At 34.9% G+C, this 13552-nt stretch overlaps 1 pseudogene; it reads left to right on the top strand.

Moving 5' to 3' along the window:
- The first annotated feature begins 2081 nt into the window (after window positions 1–2081).
- LOC120187648 lies at window positions 2082–4953 on the top strand (annotated as a pseudogene).
- Window positions 4954–13552: the final 8599 nt, after the last annotated feature.

The raw sequence follows: 13552 nt of genomic DNA, 5'->3' as shown, positions 1-13552 counted from the left end.
AAGTGAGATATGATGAAGATTTCTTTCCACAGAAGGGAACTAAAACTTCAACAACAAGAAACTAGTGGAGCCAATTAAGGTTGAACGATATATTGTTGTTAAACATCTCAACATGATTTGGTCTGAATGGCTTTGTTCGAGATCCAATTTGATGTGGAGACATGAAAGGAATTAGGATAAATCCTTCTTGTGGTATGTTTCAAGAGTTAAATCAAAACATATTCTACTCTCCTAATTACTCTCTGTTGAGTTTGGTATATCTACATCTACATTCTTCAAAGATGATAGATTCTCTCTTCAAATATGGTAGATTCTCTCTTCAAATATAATAGATTCTCTTTTCAAAGATTAAAGCCTTATTGGATTTCTACACAAGTCCATACTAAGAAAGTCGATGTTATCAAAGACAAAATGGGGCATCAAGGTCATAATTTTGACTACGGCAAGAGTTCCATAAATGAAACATTTCTTCTGAAACTTAAATTAAGCAAAGAAGACACAAAGATACCAGTTGATCAAATAGTTCTTCAGAAATATAGCATAAGTTGCTACACTAATATCTGAATGTAACCCAGGTAATAAATGATCGAGTGAAGAAAGATCGAGTTCACCACTTTGAAGTCAAATGAAGATTGCATCAATATTCATGCATTCATAAGAACATCATTTGCACAATAGACAATGCATTACATTGATACATTTGATTGCATTTAAATATGAAGTTTTACAGATCTTCATATGAAAAAAGAAGATTCATGATGAAAAATTCCTTACAAGAAGGTAGAATTCAAAACCTCAAATACAGAAATCACACAAATATCTGAAGAAGAGATGGATGCAATCCACAAGAATGAGCATTATCTTGAGATTGGGGCATGATACCCAATCAACATGTTATTTTGAAAAATAATGAGAAAATGATTTCCAAAGTTTCTCATTTAATATTTTCTGAAAATGAAATTGTTGAAATAGTAAGAAAACAATTTTCAAAGTTTCTTACTTAGTAAACTATTTCCCACATCTGTAAGCCCTCCAGCACAGGATGTTTTCAAAAAGCCTTCGGGAGCTTTTTGATGTTTTCAAAGCCTTCGGGTCATCTGTAAGCCCTTCAGCACAGGATGTTTTCAAAAAGCCTTCAAGAGCTTTTTGATATTTTCAAAACCTTCGGGTCATCTGTAAGCCCTTCAGTACAAGATGTTTTCAAAAAGCCTTCGGGAGCTTTTTGATATTTTCAAAACCTTCGGGTCATCTGTAAGCCCTTTAGTGCATGATGTTTTCAAAACCTTCGGGTCATCTGTAAGCCCTTCAGTGCAGGATGTTTTCAAAAAGCCTTCAGGAGCTTTTTGATAGTTTTAAAACTTTCGGGTCATCTGTAAGCCCTACAGTGCATGATGTTTTCAAAACCTTCGGGTCATCTGTAAGCCCTTCAGTGCATGATGTTTTCAAAACCTTCGGATCATCCGTAAGACTTTCAGTGCATGATGTTTTCAAAAAGCCTTCGGGTCATCCGTAAAACCTTCAGTGCAGGATGTTTTCAAATGAGATTTTAAGAAACTGATTTTCAAAGTTTTTTTATCTTAAACCTTCGGGTCATCTGTAAGACCTACAGTGCAAGATGATAAGACCTCAGGGCCATTCATAAGACCTCTGGGCAGAATGTTTTCAACATTTCCATCCAACTCAAAAGAAGCCAAATGAAAAAATTGTCTTTTTCGTCTTTACTTTATTCTTATTAACACAAGAATGAGCAAAGAGGGGCAACTGTAGACACTAATTTTTTTCATTTTATTATTATTATAATTATTTTTATAAATATTATTATTGTTATAATTATTTTTATAAATATTATTATTATTGTTATTATTATTATTATTATAAATAATATTATTATTACAGGCCAAATACAATAATCCAGAGCCCAAATTACAAATGAGGCCCAGATCTAGAACTTGGAGGCCCAGATCCAGAACCCGGAGGCCCAGATCTAGACCCGACCTAACACCCATCTAGAAATTTTAGCATCTTCTCCACCGCCTTTACTCAAACTTCTCTGCCGCCTCTACTCCAATTGCTCCGCCGTCATGTTCCCCAATCAGTTGTTGCCACATTACCACAGCTGCAACGAAGATTCCAGAAGAGTTGAATACGGCCGCACACATATTGAAGCTAAGGTGAGTCACCATCGTAGATCCGGTGACTCACCGAACAAACAGTGTTTTGAAGGCCTATAAAAGGCCATTTAACATGCAAATAAGAAAAAAAAAACAAGCAAGAGAACCAATCTACCACCAGCAGTAAAAAATCGAAAGGAAAAAGAATGAGAGAGCTTACCACAGTCATCGGAAAACTAAAATATCGAAGGTATAAATTTAGATCTAGAAAATTCTAGGAGTTTTTAGGAAAAACGGAGGTCGGATTCGGCTTTAGGGTGTTTCGATCTACGATTTGGGGGTATTTTTATATTTTCCGGCCACCGTGTATAGTGCTCGATGGTCGAAATAGTGACCGACGGTGGTTAGAATAGTGATCGACGATAACCGATCGGTGACCGGTGGTTGCCGACCGGTGGCTAAGTTTAGAGAGAAGTGAGAGCTTCTCTCTCTTTAGAGAGAGAAGCAAAATGAAGAAATGAGGAATTTTGGGAATTTTAGGCTATTTAAGGTCTATTTATACCCTCCTCAAAACTATATTGTTTTGGGGAGGGACTTCTGTGTAATTTCCATCTGGGAAGAATCACGCGTGTAGCCATCCTAGTTTTGTAACTTTCTATTTCAGTTACTAAAATCAACTTCTAATTATTTCAATTCAGCTTTATAGTTTTATTTAATTTATAATTTAGTCACTATTATTATACTTACATATTTATGGTAAATACTTTATTTAGTCCCTGGTAATTTTAATAAAATTTATTTTAACTCTGATAATTAATATTGAGGCTAAATTACACTGTTAGTACATATCTTTTTTAATAATTCAAATTAGGATCTTTAGGTTTTATATTTTATATATTTGTCACTATTTTTTTCCATTTTGTCTATTAATTTATATATCTTATAGTTTAATCCTATAATTTTAGTTTTATTGATTTTGTCATTGTTTTATTTATTTATATGTTTAATTGCAATTTAATTTATATTATTATCATTTCAATTTCAATATGTTTAAATTATTACTTTAATCGTTATTGTTATTATTATTATTTAGTCATATTCATTTATTTATTTTATTTGTTTTTTATTAAAATTCTATTTATAAATTTAATTTTATAAATTACTTTTAAAAAATAATATTTTAATATATATTTATTTTTCAATATTAAGAAAGGGCAGTCTTAAAGCAACTAGATATTCATTTTCTGATATTTTTAAATAAATAAATATTTTACTTTTATAAATTATATATATTAATCTATTTTTTATTTTTAGATAAATATTTTATTAATATTTATTTATTTTTTAATACTAAGAAAAGAGTTGTCTTAAAGCACCTAGAAGTATTTTTTGGTATTTCTAAATAAATAAATATCTTATTTATAAAAATAAAATTATTTTGAAATAATAGGATTATAAATTAAATACATCTTTGAATATTTAAATTTCTAATAATAGAGACAATTTATAATTAATAAGTATCAATTTTGGGCGTTGTGGGGTGCTAATCTTTCCCCAAACGTAATCGACCACGAATCCCTTTTTATTATTAAAAAGAACGAATTTTTGGTTAAAACGCATACCATTTTATCTTTTAACTGATGTTTTCTTAAAAACTCTTTTAAAAGATAATTTTTAGGTATTCGACCTACCTAATCCAAAAGGCCGATGGCGACTCCCAAAACATTTTAAAAAAACCATTTATTCACACATCACTTTTCCCGCCAAGTAAAGATTTCGTGCCCGTGCGAAAACCGGTTACGACAATTGTGATCTCAAGTGCTAAATCTGTGTTGTTTCACTTTTTGTTTTATTAATTTCTTGTTTGGAAATAATGCGATGATGATTCTTCGACATTCTTGACAGCATATTTGCTTTGCTGTAGGTATATGGTCTTGAATGCATACTGTTAGGTACTTTGATGGGAAAACATACGAGTGGGTTGGTATAAGTCGGCAGCCGAACATCATGGGCAAAAGTATGTTACTTGCTGCGTTTTTACTCAAAAAGTGAAAATTACTGCAATTTTTAAACCTTAGTTTGTTTGAACGAGGAAATAGGGTCCCTTTTTTTTCCTTATAAATATGTCTTCTCTAATACCTTATCCTTCTCATATTTTCCTTACATGCACTTTTCTGTTTCCAGGTTAAGCGAACTTTAGGACAATTCACGCCAGCGCAGTGGGACAAAGATGAATGGCACCCGTTGCTTGGTCCAATGCGATTTATTCAAGTTCTCAGCCTTTGCATCGCGTTTCTGACGGTAGAACTTAATACATTCTTTCTGAAGTTTTTTTTGTGGATTCCTCCTCGAAACCCCGTGATTGTGTATAGGTTGATCTTGTGGTGGCTAATAGCAATACCAACAATTCGCGAGTACAACTCCTACCTCCAAGACCGGTACCCTTTCTCCATTTGATTTGGATGCAAATGCTGATAACTCAATGATAATTTTTTTGTTCAGTTATTTATTTAATTATTATTTCAGAAAACCAGTGAAAAAGGTTGGAGCATTTTGTTGGCTTTCCCTAGCAATTTGCATTGTTGAGCTTCTCATTCAAGTTTGGGCATGGTATGCCCCAAAATCCAATACAACAAAGTCTGTTGGAATTATCTTAATTGTTTTGTAAGTTCTTTAAGCTAATGATTAATGATATTCATATCCCGTTCTGTCAGACTTATATCCGAAGGCAATGCCGAAATGGTTGGTAATGTTCTGGGTGTCTATCGGAGTGACTCTCGTTTTGTTCATACTCATTTGGTCTTGGAAACTGCAACGCAGTTATGGCAAAAAGATAATATAATTTGGGGAAATGCAGGAAAGCTATTAATATTCTTTGGTTGTTATTTTTTGTTGTTATCTCTTGTCTTAGAAGCCATTGATCAACAAAAATTAAGAAGAAAAGCTAGAGAATCAAAGAGAAAACATCAAACCTTAAATTTGAGCAATTTCAAGCCTATTTCATTCAATATTCATTTTTTCTTTCAAGAACACTTATTGTGCTCAATTGTATTATTTTTTAGTATTCTTTCTTTGTTCTAGAATTGTGCAAACATCTTGCCTTGTGAGGATTTTCTTGTAAGTTTGCAAAATTTGTATTGTTCTCTTTGGGAGAGAATGTTCTCAAGAATTTGGGGTATAATTCTTGAGGGAGTTGTAAGGTTACTCTTTGTCCTCAAAAGAAAGACAAATTAGTGAATTTGTGGAAAATCCTTAGTGTGGATAGCTAAGGTAGTGGACGTAGACTTTGGTTGAGAAAGTCGAACCACTCTAAATCGTTGTGCAAATATTTTCAATTTTCTGCAAAAGCTTCGACCAAAATTTTTATTGTCAATTCACCCTCTCTTGGCCTATTCCGTTGATCGATTAACTCAACAACAAGGTATTTGGTCCAAACTTAGACAATGTGTTTTTCCCCAAAAGGTTTTGCAATGATGTACTGAATTGAAGAATTTTTGGAATCATGCTTGTTCCAATTTTATGAGTTTGAAACCCAATAAATTATGAGCTTTGCAACTCAATGAATTGACCTGTATGAGATTAAATTAAATGTTTGAATACTTGGTAAATGTGTAAATCTCGAGGTGATACTGCTAGTATAAAAGAAAACAATTATGTCTGCATGTTGCACTGAAAGTAAGCTAGTATTATTCTGATTAAGGATCGGTAATTAAGGTATGTTCGGTTTTGCAAGGAGAATTCTGTTCAGATTTTGAAATTTTGATAAGGAAGAGTTTTGTCAAGAACACTTATTCAGCTGGTTAAAGTCTAGTAGAGGAATCTTATTCCTATAAAAGATGCTTGATAGATTGAAAAATTGATGCAAGCACAGTTTTCACATTTCTTTAACTTGGGACAAAATTTCTTTTAATGAGGGGAGAAATATCACCACCTCATTTCAATGAAAAAGTAAAAATAAAAATATAAACCAATTTAGTTAAATTTAGGGGTTAAATTGCAAGTTTTCGAAACTTGCAATCCGTTTTAGAAGCTATAGGAAATTCAGGGATCTAACCCTGAATTTACCCATTTTTTGTCAGCAGAGAAAAAAAATAAAGAAACGAAATTGGTACTGCAGAGTGTCAAACTCGTGTCCCTTGGGTAAGGCTGCCCATGCACTAACCGTTTAGGCTAGGGTACTGTTTAAGATATTTTATAATTAAAATATATTTTAAGGCTTAAAATCGGGTTATAACCCAAACTCTTCTCCAATTTCCATAAATCAAATCCCCAATTTTCCCCAAATCCCAAACCCTAGCCACCCATCGCCTCCCTGAATTCCCCGTCGTCTGACCTCCATAACTGCCGCTGCCACCTCTGTCTGACTCGTCCTTATCCAGAAACCAAAAGCCCCCTTACCTCTCACCAAAAATGGCCACCGTTCGTCCTAAATAAGCTGAAGAAGCTTCACCAGAAAAACCCCTCATCACCTCAGTTTTTCCTTGATTCCGGCCAATCTAGACATCGGCTTGCCTCATTGCCACTGTTGTTAGGTTCGTTATCACCGTACACTTGAAGCCCAACCGGTGGGTTGCGTCATTGCTGTCTTCATCCCCATTCATCGTTGGAGTAAGTTCTGAATAAATTTCGGTGACTTTGGTTAAAGTTGTTGAGATTTTGGCTTGAAATTAATGTAAATGGAGTGTTTAGCTGAACCGGGGTAAATCGGTCGTCTGAAATGAGCTCTGTCACCGCCGCACGTGCCGCCACACGCCGGCAGTGCGCGTGGGGCTCTCTTACTGATCCAGGAGCCTTCTAAAACCGGTCCAGTCAAACCGAACCAGTCCAGTCAAACCAAGCTAGGTCGAGTTGAGTCCACTCGATGAGTCAACTCAAATAGAGTCAACTTGTTACCTTTGACTGATCGTTGACCTGACCGTTGACTTTGACCATAGTTGACCGTCGACTTTGACCAAAAAGTTAAATTTTATGAAAAGTTATATTTTATGTTTTTAGACATCCTAAATCCGAATCTAAAGTCCATTTTTCCAAATTCAAACTCGGTAAGCTATTTTTTGGTATTTCATCTCCCAATTCAATACGAGTTTTCACATTTAAGTTTTGTTTCTAATGTAATTGGTTTTTTCATGTATTCGAGACATTATGGGACTGGAATTAAAGTTCGAAGGGTGATGAAATGAAGTTTATTTGGTTAATCAATATGGCTCGTAAATCGAGGTAATACTCTACTACCTTTTGTATGTTTTTCGAAACTCATTGATAATTGGTAAATGCATGAATGAAAATGATTGTTCAATTAGGTGTATTTAATTATTATTGGACTCAAATTGAATATGGAATAAAGGCATAACATTGTATACAACTCAGACGGTTCGCAAAAGAAATTGGTAGACCAATCGAAAATAATTCTAAGTTCAGTGATTAATTAGTAAATAAATTAACCTCAGCATCCAAAATTATGATTAACTTCTTTAATGGATTAAATGTCGGAAATACTTGGTTAAGAAATTAAAAAATAGCTCCATGGAGTAAAATTACAAAAGTGCTCTTGTATTGTAAAAAGACCAAGATTGCCCCTGAAGGTGAAAAATAATTCAGAAAGGGCACACTTGACCGAATTACCATAAAAAGTGCATATGTTTAGATTGAAAATAATTATCGAAATACCATCGAGCTGTGAAATAACTAAATAACCTCGATTTTTAAATGATTAAAATACCTTTAAACCCTAAAGGATTAAAATACCTTTAAACCCTAAAGGATTAAAATATCTTGAACTCTAAGATGACCGAAGTAACCTCGAGTGTTGAAGTGACCTAATTATCCTAACGACTTGGAATAAGTGAATATATTTAGATGAATTCTAGAAACACCAATACTCTTAAATGTTGTGTTATCCCTAAAGGTTATAGAGCATAACTTAAGTATGCTGAGTATTCTTGATACTTATACATCACAGAAATATATAATACCATCGAATACCTGAACGTCTCCCCTAGTTCTGTTCAGTGGTGATTCTGAAAGTGACCAATTCAACCAGTGTATTCAATATTAAGAAGTGATTATTCGTGAAGTATATCAGTTCAGATTATTGACAAGTTTTTCAGGGTGGAGATCAGTTAGTACGATTTGACTCGAAATCATGATAATTCAATATAAATTCAAAATAATTCAAATTATCGTTTTACCCTTATTGGATTAAGTTACTAAGAATCCATCAAAAATTAAAATGTCTAAAATACCCCTATTTGCTTGAAAATGGAAATACTCATGTTATATCTAGATCTTCAATAATTCTGATGTAAAGGTTTCTGAGTACCTTTTTAATACACTTGAATCGTAAATTATTTTTGAAATATCAATTTCTGAATGTTGATTAGATCTGCTAAAGAATGGAACCTTTTTATAAGGACCTCGATTCTGATTTTGTCAAATCTACAGAAGTAATACATTTTTCCTTCCTGGTAATGATAAATTATCTCTGAAAAATAACTAAATCTTCTGGTGTGTTCCCTATATACTACCTTATCATTTTATTTGTATTGAAATTATAAATTGACATCTGATTGATTTACGATTGTTTTTACTGATTGAAATAATGATTTATTGGTTATTTGTTTTTATTGGAAAAATAAAATATGCCTGAAATTTGGATCATGGAACTACTGGTTACTACTTGAACTATTTTATTGGGACACTATCTGGGTAGGCTAGAGTATGGAGGTTCAACCCTGATCAAGCTGGTAGTTCCTTACGGACCTAAGGTGACCTTTGGGTAGGCTCTAAGGCCCCAAGGTAATCCCTTAGTATGGGGATTGTATTTTGGTTTATAGGTGGAGGGCATTTATATGATTTAAATAATTACGTTATTATTTTTACAACATTCTACTGGATCATGATTTTTATATTAAAATTATTGCTCAATCTGAATTATATTAGATACTATATGGGTAAGAGTTTGGAGTACGAATATTCAGTTTTGATCAAGTTGGTAAATCCTTGCGGACCTAAGGTGACTCTTGGGTAGGCCTATAGGCCCCAAGGTACTCCTTTAGGGTGGCTCATTTGCTGTGTGGTTAGGGTAAGTCATTATGAATGCAGTTATGAGGGACTGCATATGGAGTATTCGGGTGGAAGGTATTACAATGATTTTTAAAATTTTGTTTTATTGAAATAAAATGCTACTATTTTTATTCTATGATTTCAATTATTCTGGTTTAGTGGGAACACACTAGACATTCTATTTCGATCTCCTAAATGTCTTCCTCTGAACTGTAAGCTTCCTGTCTAATTACCTAAAGAAATATAAGTGGAACCTCCGCTCATTACTAATACATGTATATGCTTGAATAACTAAGGAAAAATTTATGCTTTGCTATTTATATGCTAGTCCTTTAGCATCATATGGTAGTTTTGTATCATTGATCTTCCCAAAGCACACTTTTTACTCACCATTTCAGGTTAAAAGAATCGATCCAGTGCAGCTAACAACTTCCATACTGGGAGTTCCTTCGGCTTTGCATGCAGAGTACGGTACAATGTGTATTAGAGGGTGTAACCCCCTAGACCCGGCTTGGACGTTATGCCCAGGTCTAGATGATTACGTATGACATTCAGAAATTCTTTTTATATTTAAACCAACGTTGAAATCCATATCTCAGTAATATATGAAATTTATCCATAATAAGGATTTATACGATAAACATATATGAATACATATTTTAGAAAACCGTATAAAACACATACATATCAATATACCATAAATATAAATATATAATGACGGTAGTAGCACATGTCACCAAAATATAGCAGAATGACATATAGAAATATATTGTTTTACAAAAGTATCAGTAGTCAATCTCCCCTGATGCCAAGTCTGCTAGTTTACAGTCTACAGCTATATAAAAAGGTTAAAATTTATAGAATGAGCTAAAAAGCCCGGTGTGCTCTTTGCGGTGTATAAAAACATACATATCAAAGTAATTTAGAAAAAAATCAGTTTATCAAACATGTTTTAAAAACATGAACACTACCTCATCCAATCACCAGAATGTGTAGGTTCCCCTAACCGTACACCCACATGTACACCGATAAGGGTTTACCCTGTGCACAAAGCAGAGGAGCCTGGGAAAAACTATAAGGTCTTACCCTTGCACACAGCAAATGAACCTGGAGAAAACTGTAAGACTTACCCTTGCACACAGCAAAGGAACCTAGGGAACCTGCAAGGCTTACCCTTACGCACAGCAAAGGAACCTGGGAAAACTGTAAGGCTTACCCTTGCACACAACAAAGGAACCTGGGGAATCCGTAAGGCTTACCCTTGCACACAACAAAGGTACCTGGGGAAACTGTAAGGCTTACCCTTGCACACAGCAAAGGAACCTGGGAAAAACTGTAAGGTTTACCCTTGCACACAACAAAGGAGCCTGAAATACTTCCTCCAATCATACCCCCAATGACAAAAATAAAAATATATGTATTGGAGTGAAAACGGTAATTAATCTATTAAAATATGAAAATGTTCTATATTTAGAAAACAGGTACAAAAATATCGTAACCATAAACCATATCAAAAATATGTTGTAAATCATATATCAAATAAACAGTATTTAGAACATCGGGTATTTTCTCATAAAAATATTTAGTATCCTCAAAAATATAAAACAATTCATATAGATAGCTTAAAACAGTAAGATAACACCGTTAGGAAACACACATGTAACAGTTTGAGTAATCGGATAGGGAAGCCTACTACTGAGTCTATCGATCACGATCAGCGACAGCGCTAGATCCTACGAATCAGAAAAATCCATATCGGAATCCTAATATGAATAATTTTAACCTTTATTTAAATAATTTACGAAAACCTACGAGTAATTCTCGTAGAACACGGATAGGGAGGACCTGAAAAATGGAAAACACCGGACCTAACTAACCCTCGTTCAGGTGAAACACGAGTACCTTTATAAAAATATCTTATTGGATTAATTCCATAACCATATCTCAAATAAATAAGCAAAACTGCTAAAAATAATAAGCATTTTTGGGTTAATGAGCTTGATTCGGGGTTTTTGAGTCAAAATTTGGCAAAACAGACTTCGAAATCGGACTCAGGACGTCAAAATCATAAAATATGACTTTTTGAAAATTTTGACTTTTTTGCCAAAGTCAACGGTAAAGGGTCAATGGACAGTCAAAGGTTAACATTGGACCGGGTCGAATCAGGTTGGGTCAACGGGTCTGGTCGGATACGGGTTGGGTCAGCGGTTTGGGTCGGGTCAACAGGTTTCAAAGTTATCCACCGCGCGCAAGGGCGGCGCATGCGGTGGCCTAGGGGCTTCGAAAAATTCCACAAAAATTCTTACAACTATTTTAAGGGATTTTGAGACACTTTCCAAGCTCGGTTCACAATTTTGAATGATGGAGAGCTCGATTCTAAAACGTCAAAAACTTGATATTCCTCACCCCTTCACACGCCGACGACAACGGAGATAAGAATGACACCCGTGGACTCAGGATGATGCAAGGAATACAATGGTGCAGGAGGTGTCAAAACGGAGCAACAATCGGCGACAGATCGACAATCAAAGATTCCTCTTATAAATGAAATTATGCTGGAGAGAGAGAGAAAATATGTTCAGATTTTCCCCATATTTGGGATTATATTAACCCGTTAAAAGAAAAATAGCAAAATTATGCCATAGGTTCTCCATATTTATTTACTTTGTATTTGAATCTGATATTAATCCAAAATTTCACTTTGGTCCCGAATTTATAAAAATTTATTCCTTGTTAGTCCCCATTTTGGGGTGTCACAACTCTCCCCCTTAAAAGAAATTTCATCCTCGAAAGTCACCTGATGAAAATAGATGCGAAAACTGAGCCTCCAATGTCTCCTAAGTAGCTTCTGAGGGGACACGGTTTCTCCATTGAACTTTGACCATTGGAATACTCTTATTCCAAAGAATTCGCTTATCCCTTTCTAAAATCTGAACGGGCTCTTCCTCTTATGACAAATCAGGTCTCAACTCTACCTCCTCAACCTGAATGATGTGACCTGGATCTGGACGGTATCGCCTCAACATAGATATATGAAAAATATCATGAATATGACTAAGCTGGGGAGACAACTCAAGCTGATAAGAAAATGGTCTGAATTTCTTCAGAATATGATACGGCCCAATAAATCTCAAACTCAGCTTACCCTTAAGTTCAAACCTCAATACTTTCTTCCAAAAAGATACCTTGAGAAAAACCCGATCCCCAACCTCAAACTCGATATCCTTTCATCGTTGATTTGCGTATGATTTTTGCCTGTCAAATGCCTCTCTTAGGCGATCACGGATTAATCGGACAGTATCCTCAGTCTCTCGAACCAAGTCTGGACCTAAAGTTTTTCTATCATACAACTCTGTTCAACATATAGGAGTATGACATCTACATCCATACAGAGCCTCGTACAGTGCCATGCGAATACTTACCTGGTAACTATTATTGTAAGCAAACTCGGCTAATGACAAGAAATCTTCCCAACTACCACGGAAGTTAATCACACAACCTCGTAGCATATCCTCCAACACCTGAATAACTCGGTTATTCTGACCATCAGTCTGTGGATGAAAAGAAGTACTGAAATTTAAACGAGTATCCAAAGCCTCGTGCAAAGCCTTCCATAACCTGAAAGTGAACCTCGGATCTCGGTCAGATATGATAGATAACAGAACACCATGAAGTCTAACGATCTCAAAAATGTACAATCTAGTCAGTTTGTCCAAAGAATAATTAACCCGAACAGGGATAAAGTAAGCTGACTTGGTGAGTTGATCAACAATCACCCAAACATAATCCTTTTTTGAAGGAGTCAGAGGAAGACCAGTAATGAAATCCATCGTAATACGCTCCCATTTCCACTCAGGAATCTTAATTGACTGTAACAATCCAGACGGAAGCTGGTGCTCTGCCTTAACCTGCTGACAAGTCAGACACCTCGGTACAAAATCTGAAATATTCTTCTTCATACCAGTCCAAAAGTAGCGTTCTTTGAGATTCTTTTACATTTTGTCCCCGCCAGGATGCACAGGATAAGGACTACTATGAGCCTCCTGAAGAATAACATGTCTTAACTCATCATCTTTAGGGACGTAGTAACGACCGTGAAAGCAAAAAATACCATCATGATCCAAAGTATACTTTGAAGTCAATCCCTGCTCAACTTGTTCAATAATGGGAAGCAATGAGCTATCAATGAGCTGTTTGGCCTTATTCTCCTCGGCCAAAGTGGGTTTAACTTGCAACTCTTCTAACAGACTATCTTCATCAAATAAACTCAAGCTGGCGAACAAGGCTCTCAGATCAGATATCGTCTTATGGCTCAAGCTGTTATCCACCGCATTAGCCTTCCCAGGATGATACTATATTTCACAATCATAGTCCATTAG

This window comes from Hibiscus syriacus, unplaced genomic scaffold, assembly GCF_006381635.1.
Source record: "Hibiscus syriacus cultivar Baekdansim isolate YM2019G1 unplaced genomic scaffold, ASM638163v2 tig00113725_pilon, whole genome shotgun sequence".
In the NCBI taxonomy this organism is placed as follows: Eukaryota; Viridiplantae; Streptophyta; class Magnoliopsida; order Malvales; family Malvaceae; genus Hibiscus; species Hibiscus syriacus.
Note: the sequence above shows the minus strand (reverse complement) of the source record. Positions and strands in the feature narration are given on the sequence as shown.